This window comes from Rutidosis leptorrhynchoides, chromosome 3 (genome assembly GCF_046630445.1).
Source record: "Rutidosis leptorrhynchoides isolate AG116_Rl617_1_P2 chromosome 3, CSIRO_AGI_Rlap_v1, whole genome shotgun sequence".
In the NCBI taxonomy this organism is placed as follows: Eukaryota; Viridiplantae; Streptophyta; class Magnoliopsida; order Asterales; family Asteraceae; genus Rutidosis; species Rutidosis leptorrhynchoides.
In genome coordinates this window covers 349,854,832-349,870,850 of record NC_092335.1, presented here as the reverse complement: position 1 = coordinate 349,870,850, position 16,019 = coordinate 349,854,832, and the positions used below count along the sequence as shown (strand labels likewise).

Below are 16,019 nucleotides of genomic sequence, written 5' to 3'. Positions count from 1 at the left end.
AACGGTTATTAAGATCATGATTAGGATCATATATATAAAATGGTTTATAGACATGAAATTGGCTTTTCATAATGAACTATACACCAAATGCATGTTGGTGTATGGCAAATGTTTTCTTAAACTAGAATTTATGAAAACTTAAAATCCCTTAACTAAAACAAGGTAAACAAGTTAAACGCCATCCTTTTGTGGAAACACTTAGACATATTAGGAATCTCTTGATGGGATAAAGGTCACCTAACCGTCATGAGTGAACTAATATGAATAAGGTACACTTCGCATACATGTGGGATAAAGGTCACCTAACCACTTGTATGTTAAGTCTACATGTTTACACAAGTAGGACGACTTGATTTAGGAATCATGAACTTAGGGTCACCGAAGCATGAGGAACAAATAGGCGTTGATGGGATAAATATGCCATGCAAAAGGATTGCATGATCCCATAACTTAGAAGTTGCAAAAGGATTGCAATTGTCACATAAATGACTACCTAGCTAAATCAAATGACGGGATAAAGGTCACCTAACCGAAATTTGATTTACCCTTGGATTCTAAGATTTAATAAAACAATTAAAAATAAGAGGGTATTGTTTATTAAATTTAAAATCGATACTTAAAAGAACTTTGTTGAATTTTGTAGATGGCCGCCAATAACAACAACAACATGCAAAACGCACCACTTAACCTAAACCACCTATCATTAAGGTCTCTCTTAGAGAAAGACAAACTCAACCATACCAACTTTATGGATTGGTTCCGCAATCTTCGGATTGTCCTCAAACAAGAGGATAAAGCGTATGTACTTGAGGACCCCATTCCCGATCAACCGGATGAGAATGATGTGGAGGCAATGGCCTCTTACGATAAGTATTGCCACGACTCCCTTCAAGTCTCATGCTTAATGCTTGGGACTATGATACCCGAACTCCAAAAGGATTTCGAACATCATAGTGCATACGACATGATAACACAATTGAAGGAGATGTTCCTTCAACAAGCGCGTGTCGAACGCTTCGAAACGGTTCGAGCGCTACATGCTTGTCGTATGGACGATACCCAATCGGTTTCATCTTATGTACTTAAGATGAAAAGCCTTATCGATCGTGCTAACCGTCTTAACCTAAACATATCTAATGAGTTAGCCACCGATCTTATCCTTAACTCCCTATCAAAAAGGTTTGATCAATTTGTAATTAATTACAATATGAATGGGATGGATAAGAGCATAGGTGAGCTTCACGGTATGCTTAGAATGGCGGAAACTAGCATGGGTAAAAGGGCTTTACCCGTGTTAGCAATCGATCAAGGTGGGTCCAAAGGTAAGACCTCTAAGCCAAAGGTGGCTAAGAGAAAAGGACCCGCTTACCAAGGCAAAGGGAAAGGGAAGATGGTTACCCCAACCATCAACAAGGCTAAGAAGCAAAAGGTAGCCGAGAAGGCAAACCCCAAGGAAGACCCATGTTTCGGTTGCGGTGAAATGGGTCATTGGAAACGAAACTGTCCGATCTATCTTAAGGAGTTGAAGGATAAGAGGGATGCAGGGCAAACCTCAGGTAATATATATATGGTATATATAGAGCTAAGTATTACTTCTTCTAATACATGGGTATTAGACACTGGATGTGGAACTCATATTTGCAATTCTTTGCAGGGGTTCAAAAGAAGTGATCATGAGGCGGGAACATCAAGTCTCTATATGGGCAATGGTGCAAAGGTGCATGTTAAAGCTCAAGGAGATTTTATTTTGAAGCTTCCAAGCGGATTGGAACTTATTTTAGAAAATGTTTTGTATGCTCCGGATTTGTGTAGAAACATTATTTCTATTTCTCGCTTAAAACAATGTGGTTACGTTGTTAATTTTATTGATGATGATATTCATGTTTCTAAAGATAATGTATTCTATTTCAAGGCTTCGCCTTCAAATGGAATTTATGAATTGGTTCATGATGACACATCATCTAGTAGCTCAATGTACCATACAAGCACCAAGAAACTCAAAAGGGATTTGAGTGATTCCTACTTATGGCATTGTCGCCTTGGTCACATAAACAAGAACCGAATACATACACTTCAAAAGAATGGACTTTTGAAATCAAATGAAATGGATTCGTTTGAAGTATGTGAATCTTGTTTACAAGGCAAGATGACTAAAGCACCTTTCAAAGGGACCTATGAAAGGGCTAAAGATTTATTGGGATTAATACATTCGGATGTATGTGGACCCTTTAAACCCATGACTAGGAAAGGTGAAAGATACTTTGTTACTTTCATTGATGACTTTAGTCGTTTCGGATATGTCTACTTATTAAGACACAAGGACGAAACGTTTGAAGCATTCAAAGAATATCAAAACGAAGTACAAAATCAACTCAATAAGACAATTAAGGTACTACGTACCGATAGAGGAGGTGAATACCTAAGCGATGCCTTCCAAGATCATCTTAGGAGTTGTGGGATTATCTCACAACTTACTCCACCCGGAACACCCCAACTTAATGGAGTTTCCGAAAGGAGGAACCGAACCCTAATGGATATGGTTCGATCTATGATGGCAAGAAGCTCGTTGCCTCTATCATTTTGGGGTTATTGTCTAAGCTCCGCGGCTCGTATTTTAAATATGGCCCCAACCAAGAAAGTGGAACGAACTCCTCACGAGATGTGGTTTGGTAAACCTCCATCTCTATCATACTTAAAGGTATGGGGATGTGAAGCTTATCCTAAGCGTTACGTCCCTAATAAGTTGAATGCTCGATCCACAAAGTGTATCTTCATAGGATATCCCAAAGATGACATGGGATATTACTTCTATGATCCATCCGAGCAAACCGTATTTATTGCTCGGAAGGCGGAATTCCTTGAAACTAAGTTCCTAATGGAAGGAAATAGTGAAAGGAAGATAGATCTTGAAGAGGTTCAAGATCAAGTAGATGATACACAATTGGTTGACACTAGCACTCAACATGAAAATGTTGATAGTGATCAAATGGATGATCAAAATACACAAGACATTCGTAGATCTGGTAGGATTAGCAATTCTCCTGAGAGATATGGGTTTCTCATAGATGGTTGCTATACGGTTGATTTGGATGAACCAACAAACTACCAAGATGCTTTATCAAGGATTGATAAAGATAAATGGCAGGAAGCCATGAACGCCGAGATGCAATCCATGTATGAAAACCAAGTGTGGGAACTTGTTGAGCAACCTCCTAGCTCTAAGCTAGTTGATTGCAAATGGCTTTTCAAAATGAAAACCGACATACATGGAAACTTGGATACATATAAAGCTAGACTTGTTGCAAAAGGTTTCACTCAAACTCAAGGGGTTGATTATGATGAAACTTTCTCGCCTGTGGCAATGCTAAAGTCTATTAGGATATTATTTGCCATTGCTGCTCACTACGACTATGAAATATGGCAAATGGATGTCAAAACCGCCTTCCTAAATGGATATCTTATGGAAGATGTCTATATGGTCCAGCCTGAAGGTTTTGTTGATCCAAAATATCCTAAAAGTGTATGCAAGTTAAAGAAGTCAATCTACGGATTGAAACAAGCATCTAGAATGTGGAATCATCGTTTTAATAAGGAAGCCGAGAAATTTGGCTTCATTAAAAATGGTGATGAAGCTTGTGTATATAAGAAAGCTAGTGGGAGCACTATCATGTTCCTTGTACTATATGTGGATGATATATTATTATTTGGGAATGATATTACCACAATGCAAGGAGTCAAAACTTGGCTAAAGAGTTGCTTCTCCATTAAGGATCTTGGAGACGCACAATACATATTGGGGATAGGGATCTATAGGAATAGATCCAAGAGATTGATAGGTTTAAGTCAAAGTACATACATTGATAAAATCTTGAAAAGGTTCAAGATGGAAAACTCTAAGAAAGGTTTGGTACCTATTCAAAGAGGAACCGTTCTCAATTCATCTCAGTATCCTACCACTAAAGATGAACAAGAAAGAATGAAGAAAGTCCCATACGCATCTGCTATTGGGTCTATCATGTATGCGATGATATGTACTAGACCGGATGTGTCATGCGCTCTAAGCTTGACAAGTAGATACCAGAATAACCCAGGAAACAGTCATTGGATTGCTGTTAAAAGTATATTGAAATACCTTAGGAGAACTAAGGATATGTTTCTAATATATGGGTCTGGTGAGGAGGAACTCGCCGTAAAAGGTTACATGGACGCGAGTTTCCAAACTGATCGAGATGACTCTCGATCACAATCCGGTTATGTCTTCATGTTAAATGGTGGTGCGGTCTCTTGGAAGAGTTCGAAACAGGAGGTTGTTGCGTTATCCACTACAGAGTCGGAGTACATTGCCGCCTCACTGGCAGCTCAGGAAGCTGCATGGATGAAGAAATTCATCGACGACTTAGGAGAGGTCCCTTCCATTCAGGACCCTCTTGAGATCTTTTGTGACAACGAGGGTGCGATTGCTCAAATCAAGGAACCTCGTGCTCATCAAAAGACTCGTCACATTGAGCGGAGATTCAACTACATCAGGGATGAGGTTGAAAAGGGAAAGATATGTATTCACAAAGTTCACACAGATCATAATGCTGCGGATCCACTCACGAAGCTTTTACGTGGGCCAAAACATGAGGGACATGTTTGTGCGTTATGGCTTCGATATTCTAGTGATTGGAATTGATCTACTTTATGTATTGTAACGGAACGAATTAGTTCAAACTCATTAATATAATTATGGTATTAATTTAATTATGAGTCATGTTCCTATTTTGCATATTTCATCCATGAATAAGCAACTATTCTAAATTTCCGTAGTCGATCACATTTGTGGGAACAAGTGTGAGGTTTAGACTATTATGAACTTGGATTGGTATACATTCATAGGTTGAATGTGGGGCAAGGTTGCAACCAAGGTTCATAGATATTTGTGGGAAACAAATATTGGAAGACCCGCTCTCAAGAATTACTGTATAGAGCCTTTGTGGTTGATCACATGTAATCTTGAGTAAAGGCGAATATCATTGTATCCTCTGACCTGAGATACATATTGGGTTCGGATATTCACCAAGTACTGTGCCTTGATGCTTTCCTTCGCTATTCTGAAACATGGTAGTACATAAGGAAGAACTCAGGTATATTACAAAGTGTATATCTAGGACGTATGTAGTCAAGATGGAATTTGTTCCTCTTATTCGTTGAGAGTCAGATGTCTAAGGCCTGAAAAGTTAAATCTATAAGAGAGTGATCACTCTGTATCTCTTGGATTTAACATGACATCTAGGACGAAAGGAAATAATGAAAGATTCACCTAATCATATTCGAGATGGGAACTCGAAAGGGATGATGTTATTGAATGGCACAAAGTCATAACATATTAGGGGTGATGGACGGTGTGTTAGGCTGTATCCATCACTTGCATTAATTTCTTATGTTTCTCGTGCAAGTGGGAGATTGAAGGTATTTCGTATGCCCGAGAGACATACTAAATTAATGTGGCTGACGTGTTATGATCCAAGTCGGGTCATACCCAATAACAAACTTACCGACACCTTATTTGTATTTGATTTTAACGATTGGTTCATTGATCAAATACGCGACACTTGAACTTTAAGAAAAATGGTTTTCTTAAATATTACTTGATGTGTATTATATAAATTATGGAATAATTTATATATTATGGATTTAATTATTTATAGGTTAAATAATTAATTTATTTATGTTACATTTTATATATAAATTGGTTTTATATAATAAAATGTGTATATAAATTAAAATGGAAGTTTTATAGAATAGTTTTATAAAATTTATATTTTATAAAACTTATTTTAAAAACAACTAGTTAGTGGCCTTGGAGTCTTGAATAACACATGCTAAAGATGGTTAAGCTTTTCCTTTAATCTATATACTTGTTCATTGACTCCTTGGGAGACTACTACATAAAAATACACATCAAATACTTAATAAACAAAAACTGAAAACTGCTCCATTCAGCTGCTGCTGGCCGTGGCATTTGAAGGGTGAAAAGGGTTTCAAAATTTGGTTTTGCAAGCAAGTTTCAAGTGTCACATAAATCCTAACCAATAGCAAGGGTGTTGGGCTAATAGTTTGGGGTATTTCTCCTTGAGGTTTCATCCATTTGAAGCTCCATTCAACATCATCATCTTCATCTCTTTCAACTAGCTTGGAATAGGTATAACATCTTATTCTTGCTTGTAGTTTGTAAGTATATATCACAACTTGATCCTAATTGGGATTTAACTTTAATTGGCTTAAAGTTCAACAAGTAAAATTTGATAATTACACGCTTCCGTTTATTAAGATTCTTAAAAGGTTTTAAGACTTATGAAACTTGTTAAATCCCAACACCTTCAGGCAATGACAATATAGGTGCCGTAGTTAGCTTTTTCTTCAATAACTGAAACGCTTTCTCTTGTTCATCATTCCATTCAAATTTCTTCCCTTTATGCGTTAATGCAGTCAAGGGTTTTGCTATTCTGGAAAAGTCTTGGATGAACCTTCTGTAGTAACCAGCTAGTCCTAAAAACTGGCGTATGTGTTTCGGAGTTTTCGGGGTTTCCCACTTTTCAACAGTTTCTATCTTTGTCGGATCCACCTTAATACCTTCTTTGTTCACTATGTGACCGAGGAATTGAACTTCTTCCAACCAAAATGCACACTTTGAAAACTTAGCGTACAATTCTTCCTTCCTCAATACTTCTAACACCTTTCTCAAATGTTCACCGTGTTCTTGGTCATTCTTTGAGTAAATAAGTATGTCATCAATGAAAACAATGACAAACTTGTCAAGGTATGGTCCACACACTCGGTTCATAAGGTCCATGAACACAGCTGGTGCATTAGTTAAACCAAACGGCATGACCATAAACTCGTAATGACCGTAACGTGTTCTGAAAGCAGTCTTTGGAATATCATCTTCTTTCACCCGCATTTGATGATACCCGGAACGTAAGTCAATCTTTGAATAAACAGACGAGCCTTGTAGTTGATCAAATAAGTCATCGATTCTCGGTAGTGGGTAGCGGTTCTTGATGGTAAGTTTGTTCAACTCTCGGTAGTCGATACACAACCTGAATGTACCATCTTTCTTCTTGACAAACAAAACAGGAGCTCCCCACGGTGATGTGCTTGGTCGAATGAAACCACGCTCTAAAAGTTCTTGTAATTGGCTTTGTAGTTCTTTCATCTCGCTGGGTGCGAGTCTGTAAGGAACACGAGCTATTGGTGCAGCTCCTGGTACAAGATCTATTTGAAATTCAACGGATCGATGTGGGGGTAATTCCGGTAATTCTTTCGGAAATACATCGGGAAATTCTTTTGCGACGGGAACATCATTGATGCTCTTTTCTTCAGTTTGTACTTTCTCGATGTGTGCTAGAACAGCATAGCAACCTTTTCTTATTAGTTTTTGTGCCTTCAAATTACTAATAAGATGTAGCTTCGTGTTGCCCTTTTCTCCGTACACCATTAAGGGTTTTCCTTTTTCTCGTATAATGCGAATTGCATTTTTGTAACAAACGATCTCCGCTTTCACTTCTTTCAACCAGTCCATACCGATTATCACATCAAAACTCCCTAACTCTACTGGTATCAAATCAATCTTAAATGTTTCGCTAACCAGTTTAATTTCTCGATTCCGACATATATTATCTGCTGAAATTAATTTACCATTTGCTAATTCAAGTAAAAATTTACTATCCAAAGGCGTCAATGGACAACTTAATTTAGCACAAAAATCTCTACTCATATAGCTTCTATCCGCACCCGAATCAAATAAAACGTAAGCAGATTTATTGTCAATAAGAAACGTACCCGTAACAAGCTCCGGGTCTTCCTGTGCCTCTGCCGCATTAATATTGAAAACTCTTCCACGGCCTTGTCCATTCGTGTTCTCCTGGTTCGGGCAATTTCTAATAATGTGGCCCGGTTTTCCACATTTATAACAAACTACATTGGCATAACTTGCTCCGACACTACTTGCTCCGCCATTACTCGTTCCGACACCATTTGTTCCTTTCGTTCTATTAACCCCTGGTCCGTAGACCTCACACTTCGCCGCGCTATGACCATTTCTTTTACACTTGTTGCAAAATTTGGTGCAGAACCCCGAGTGATTCTTTTCACACCTTTGGCATAGCTGCTTCTGATTGTTGTTGTTGTTGCGGTTATTATTGTTGTTGGGATGATTGTTGTAGTTGCTGTTGTTGTTGTTGTTGTTGTTGGGCCGTTTGTTGTAGTTGCGATTGATGTTGCGATTGTTGGGATAATTGTTGCGATTATTGTTGTAATTGCTATTGTTGTTGTATTGGTGATTCTTATCACCGTTTTCCTCCCACTTTCTTTTGACTTGCTTCACATTGGCCTCTTCAGCAGTCTGTTCTTTAATTCTTTCTTCAATTTGGTTCACGAGTTTGTGAGCCATTCTACATGCCTGTTGTATGGAGGCGGGCTCGTGTGAACTTACATCTTCTTGGATTCTTTCCGGTAATCCTTTCACAAACGCGTCGATCTTCTCTTCCTCATCTTCGAATGCTCCCGGACACAATAGGCACAATTCTGTGAATCGTCTTTCGTACGTGGTAATATCAAATCCTTGGGTTCGTAACCCTCTAAGTTCTGTCTTGAGCTTATTGACCTCGGTTCTGGGACGGTACTTCTCGTTCATCAAGTGCTTGAATGCTGACCACGGTAGTGCGTACGCATCGTCTTGTCCCACTTGCTCTAGATAGGTATTCCACCATGTTAACGCAGAACCTGTGAAGGTATGCGTAGCGTACTTTACTTTGTCCTCTTCAGTACACTTACTTATGGCAAACACCGATTCGACCTTCTCGGTCCACCGTTTCAATCCGATCGGTCCTTCGGTTCCATCAAATTCTAAAGGTTTGCAGGCAGTGAATTCTTTGTACGTGCATCCTACACGATTTCCTGTACTGCTAGATCCAAGGTTATTGTTGGTATGTAGCGCAGCCTGTACTGCGGCTATGTTTGAAGCTAGAAAAGTACGGAATTCCTCTTCATTCATATTCACGGTGTGTCGAGTAGTCGGTGCCATTTCCTTCAAAATAGTTAAATAGAACAAGTTAATCATACAGAATATTAAGAGTAGTTAATAGTATTTCGTAGCATAATATGAACTCATTTATAAAAGCTTTTTCTTCATATTAGCGTTTTATAAGTTTAAATTCGGGTAGTACCTACCCGTTAAGTTCATACTTAGTAGCTAATATACAATTCAACTACTACAATTCTATATGAAAAACTGATTATAATAATATTTCGCGTTCAAACTTTTATACAATATTTTACAAACTTACAATACCGCTTATTTTACATAAAGCATGAAATATAGCACACAATAACTTTGATACAAGATAGTTGTGAAGATAATTCTAGCTAGTACACAAGTCGTTCAGCAAAGGCAATAAAGACACGTAATTCATACGTCCAAAAACAAGTCATGCATTCTGGTTTTACTAGGACTACTTCCCATCCTTGGTCTTGTGCAACATAACCGTTATGGCCGTTGATAAGACAACGTGTTGTAACGTCATCAAAGGGACGAGGGTTACGTAATGTCCAACAGTCCCGTAATAATCTAAAAACCTCATTTCTTACCCCAATTACCGACTCCGTCACTTGTGGAAACGTTTTGTTTAATAGTTGTAGCCCGATGTTCTTGTTCTCACTTTGGTGAGAAGCGAACATTACTAATCCGTAAGCATAACATGCTTCTTTATGTTGCATGTTAGCCGCTTTTTCTAAATCACGAAGTCCAATATTCGGATATGTTGAGTCAAAATAATTTCTTAACCCGTTGCGTAAAATAGCATTTGGGTTCCCCGCAATATATGCGTCAAAGTAAACACATCGTAACTTATGGGTTTCCCAATGTGATATCCCCCATCTTTCAAACGAAAGTCTCTTATAAACCAAGACATTCTTGGAACGTTCTTCGAATGTCTTACAAACTGATCTCGCCTTAAATAGTTGTGCCGAGGAATTCTGGCCGACTCTAGACAAGATTTCATCAATCATGTCTCCGGGTAGGTCTCTTAAAATATTGGGTTGTCTATCCATTTTGTGTTTTTAAACTGTAAAATAGACAAGAGTTAGATTCATAAAAAAATACTTATTAATACAAGCAATTTTTACATATATCATAAAGCATAAGAACACTATATTACATATATTACACCACACGAATACAACTATCTTATTCCGACTCGCTCGTTTCTTCTTCTTCGGTTTTGGTTCGTTTTGCCAAGTTTCTAGGGATATATGATGTTCCCCTAATACGAGCCGTCGTTGTCCACATTGGTTTAGAAAAACCTGGTGGTTTAGAGGTTCCCGGGTCATTGTTACAACTTAAGGACTTCGGGGGTTGACGATACATATAAAGTTCATCGGGGTTGGAATTAGATTTCTCTATTTTTATGCCCTTTCCCTTATTATTTTCTTTTGCCTTTTTAAATTCAGTTGGGGTAATTTCTATAACATCATCGGAATTCTCGTCGGAATCCGATTCATCGGAGAATTGGTAATCCTCCCAATATTTTGCTTCCTTGGCGGAAACACCATTGACCATAATTAACCTTGGTCGGTTGGTTGAGGATTTTCTTTTACTTAACCGTTTTATTATTTCCCCCACCGGTTCTATTTCTTCATCCGGTTCCGATTCTTCTTCCGGTTCCGATTCTTCTTCCGGTTCCGACTCTTCTTCCGGTTCCTCTTCGGGAACTTGTGAATCAGTCCACGAATCATTCCAATTTACATTTGACTCTTCATTATTATTAGGTGAGTCAATGGGACTTGTTCTAGAGGTAGACATCTATCACATAATATCAAACGCGTTAAGAGATTAATATATCACATAATATTCACATATTAAAAATATATAGTTTCCAACAAAATTTGTTAAGCAATCATTTTTCAAGTAAACACGGTCGAAGTCCAGACTCACTAATGCATCCTACCAAACTCGATAAGACACACTAATGCAAAATTCTGGTTCTCTAAGACCAACGCTCGGATACCAACTGAAATGTCCCGTTCTTATTGATTAAAAACGTTCCATATTAATTGATTTCGTTGCGAGGTTTTGACCTCTATATGAGACGTTTTTCAAAGACTGCATTCATTTTTAAAACAAACCATAACCTTTATTTCATAAATAAAGGTTTAAAAAGCTTTACGTAGATTATCAAATAATGATAATCTAAAATATCCTGTTTACACACGACCATTACATAATGGTTTACAATACAAATATGTTACATCGAAATCAGTTTCTTGAATGCAGTTTTTACACAATATCATACAAACATGGACTCCAAATCTTGTCCTTATTTTAGTATGCAACAGCGGAAGCTCTTAATATTTACCTGAGAATAAACATGCTTTAAACGTCAACAAAAATGTTGGTGAGTTATAGGTTTAACCTATATATATCAAATCGTAACAATAGACCACAAGATTTCATATTTCAATACACATCCCATACATTGAGATAAAAATCATTCATATGGTGAACACCTGGTAACCGACATTAACAAGATGCATATATAAGAATATCCCCATCATTCCGGGACACCCTTCGGATATGATATAAATTTCGAAGTACTAAAGCATCCGGTACTTTGGATGGGGTTTGTTAGGCCCAATAGATCTATCTTTAGAGTTCGCGTCAATTAGGGTGTCTGTTCCCTAATTCTTAGATTACCAGACTTAATAAAAAGGGGCATATTCGATTTCGATAATTCAACCATAGAATGTAGTTTCACGTACTTGTGTCTATTTTGTAAATCATTTATAAAACCTGCATGTATTCTCATCCCAAAAATATTAGATTTTAAAAGTGGGACTATAACTCACTTTCACAGATTTTTACTTCGTTGGGAAGTAAGACTTGGCCACTGGTTGATTCACGAACCTATAATAATATATACATATATATCAAAGTATGTTCAAAATATATTTACAATACTTTTAATATATTTTGATGTTTTAAGTTTATTAAGTCAGCTGTCCTCGTTAGTAACCTACAACTAGTTGTCCACAGTTAGATGTACAGAAATAAATCGATAAATATTATCTTGAATCAATCCACGACCCAGTGTATACGTATCTCAGTATTGATCACAACTCAAACTATATATATTTTGGAATCAACCTCAACCCTGTATAGCTAACTCCAACATTCACATATAGAGTGTCTATGGTTGTTCCGAAATATATATAGATGTGTCGACATGATAGGTCGAAACATTGTATACGTGTCTATGGTATCTCAAGATTACATAATATACAATACAAGTTGATTAAGTTATGGTTGGAATAGATTTGTTACCAATTTTCACGTAGCTAAAATGAGAAAAATTATCCAATCTTGTTTTACCCATAACTTCTTCATTTTAAATCCGTTTTGAGTGAATCAAATTGCTATGGTTTCATATTGAACTCTATTTTATGAATCTAAACAGAAAAGTATAGGTTTATAGTCGGAAAAATAAGTTACAAGTCGTTTTTGTAAAGGTAGTCATTTCAGTCGAAAGAACGACGTCTAGATGACCATTTTAGAAAACATACTTCCACTTTGAGTTTAATCATAATTTTTGGATATAGTTTCATGTTCATAATAAAAATCATTTTCTCAGAATAACAACTTTAAAATCAAAGTTTATCATAGTTTTTAATTAACTAACCCAAAACAGCCCGCGGTGTTACTACGACGGCGTAAATCCGGTTTTACGGTGTTTTTCGTGTTTCCAGGTTTTAAATCATTAAGTTAGCATATCATATAGATATAGAACATGTGTTTAGTTGATTTTAAAAGTCAAGTTAGAAGGATTAACTTTTGTTTGCGAACAAGTTTAGAATTAACTAAACTATGTTCTAGTGATTACAAGTTTAAACCTTCGAATAAGATAGCTTTATATGTATGAATCGAATGATGTTATGAACATCATTACTACCTTAAGTTCCTTGGATAAACCTACTGGAAAAGAGAAAAATGGATCTAGCTTCAATGGATCCTTGGATGGCTCGAAGTTCTTGAAGCAGAATCATGACACGAAAACAAGTTCAAGTAAGATCATCACTTGAAATAAGATTGTTATAGTTATAGAAATTGAACCAAAGTTTGAATATGATTATTACCTTGTATTAGAATGATAACCTACTGTAAGAAACAAAGATTTCTTGAGGTTGGATGATCACCTTACAAGATTGGAAGTGAGCTAGCAAACTTGAAAGTATTCTTGATTTTATGAAACTAGAACTTTTGGAATTTATGAAGAACACTTAGAACTTGAAGATAGAACTTGAGAGAGATCAATTAGATGAAGAAAATTGAAGAATGAAAGTGTTTGTAGGTGTTTTTGGTCGTTGGTGTATGGATTAGATATAAAGGATATGTAATTTTGTTTTTATGTAAATAAGTCATGAATGATTACTCATATTTTTGTAATTTTATGAGATATTTCATGCTAGTTGCCAAATGATGGTTCCCACATGTGTTAGGTGACTCACATGGGCTGCTAAGAGCTGATCATTGGAGTGTATATACCAATAGTACATACATCTAAAAGTTGTGTATTGTACGAGTACGAATACGGGTGCATACGAGTAGAATTGTTGATGAAACTGAACGAGGATGTAATTGTAAGCATTTTTATTAAGTAGAAGTATTTTGATAAGTGTATTGAAGTCTTTAAAAAGTGTATAAATACATATTAAAACACTACATGTATATACATTTTAACTGAGTCGTTAAGTCATCGTTAGTCGTTACATGTAAGTGTTGTTTTGAAACCTTTAGGTTAACGATCTTGTTAAATGTTGTTAACCCAATGTTTATAATATCAAATGAGATTTTAAATTATTATATTATCATGATATTATCATGTATGAATATCTCTTAATATGATATATATACATTAAATATCTTTACAACGATAATCGTTACATATATGTCTCGTTTAAAAATCATTAAGTTAGTAGTCTTGTTTTTACGTATGTAGTTCATTGTTAATATACTTAATGATATGTTTACTTATCATAGTATCATGTTAACTATATATATATATCCATATATATGTCATCATATAGTTTTTACAAGTTTTAACGTTCGTGAATCACCGGTCAACTTGGGTGGTCAATTGTCTATATGAAACATATTTCAATTAATCAAGTCTTAACAAGTTTGATTGCTTAACATGTTGGAAACATTTAATCAAGTAAATATCAATCTCAATTAATATATATAAACATGGAAAAGTTCGGGTCACTACACCGAGCAAGATGTTCACCACCTTTCATACGTTCACCACCTGTAACCCGATCAAGACATCTAGCCAATATTGTCGCCGTTGATTTTTCTTTGGAATTATCATCTAGTCGAACAAGTACTCCAGTTTAAATTTCCGATAATCCATTTTTTGAACCCGACTTCACTACCGAGAACCCGGAGGATATTCAGGGACAATTCAGAGATCCTGAACCAATAATCATTCCTCCTGAACCCCAAATCACTCATCCAGAGATTATCAAGGAAGAAACCATTAAATCAGAATCCACTAGTGATTCAGATTCAACAATTTCAATCATGGAAAATCTGGAACCTCTAAGTATGGAAAACTGAATGAGAGCCATACGTACGGGCCAAGGTCACGTCATTATTAAGCCAGATATTAATGCGACAGATTATGAAATCAAAGGACAAATCCTACACATGGTAACTAATCAATGCCAATATAGTGGTACGCCGAAGGAAGATCCAAACGAACATCTTCGAACCTTTAATAGGATCTGTACTCTATTCAAAATCAGAGAAGTTGAGGATGAACAGATCTATCTCATGTTGTTTCCCTGGACTTTAAAGGGAGAAGCCAAAGATTGGTTAGAATCGTTACCTGAAGGGGCGATTGACACATGGGATGTTTTAGTTGAAAAATTTCTTAAACAATTCTTTCCGGCATCTAAAGCTGTGAGACTTAAAGGAGAAATTGTTACGTTCATGCAGAAGCCAAATGAAACTCTATATGAGGCGTGGACAAGATTTGGAAAGTTGTTAAGAGGATGTCCGCAACATGGTTTAGATACTTATCAAATAGTACAAATATTCTACCAAGGTGTCGACGTTCCTATCAAAACATTCTTTACAATCCAAATGGACCCAACAATAACTCGTACAACCAACAAGGTCTGAATAACCAACCAACTCAAAACAACACTTTCAATCAACAAAAACCTAGATTGTATAAACCACCACAACAAATCGAAGAGAAAAAGCCAAATCTAGAAGAAATGATGGCAAAGCTAATGGAATCTCAAACACAATTTATAACATCTCAAACCCAAACGAATGAGAGGTTTGATCAGTCACTAAGAACTCAACAAGCTTCCATTTTGAATCTAGAAAAACATGTAAGTACTCATGCTAGCATGATGAGTGAGAGGGAACAAGGAAAGCTATCGAGTAATACTGAAGTAAATCCTCAGAATGAGAATGTTAATATGGTTTCAACGAATTCTAAAAAACCAGCATCAGAAGATGGGAAGGTTTTAGATGTGAGTAACAATAAAGAAGTTACACCACCACCACCACCCGAGTATGTAAAGCCAGTGGTGGCACCCTACAGACCACCCATCCCGTTTCCAAGAAAAGGAGTTGAGTATGAGCAAGTAATAGGTAATAAAGTTTGTGATACCTCTAGAAAGAAGAAGAAGAATAAGAAAGTACAAGAAACAAAAACAGTAAAGATAAACCCAGTGAAGACAGTTCCACCAAAAGTTCCACTCAGGTTGGGTGATCCGGGTGAATTTATTGTTCCTTGTCTACTTAGTGATTGTGTCATGTATGATGCACTAGCAGATTTAGGTGCAAGTATAAGTGTTATGCCTCTTTCATTATATAAGAGATTAGGAGTAGGTGAGCTAAGTCCAACAGAAATGAGTGTTCTAGGCACCCAGTTGGAATTGCTGACAAACTACCCGTTCAAGTGGGT

At 36.6% G+C, this 16,019-nt stretch overlaps 1 non-coding gene across 1 annotated transcript; it reads right to left on the bottom strand.

Annotated features, from left to right (window-relative positions):
* Positions 1-15,001: 15,001 nt before the first annotated feature.
* On the bottom strand, positions 15,002-15,108 carry LOC139903424 (small nucleolar RNA R71). Its single transcript, XR_011778244.1, has one exon. It is a non-coding gene; the product is annotated as a small nucleolar RNA R71 (small nucleolar RNA).
* Positions 15,109-16,019: the final 911 nt, after the last annotated feature.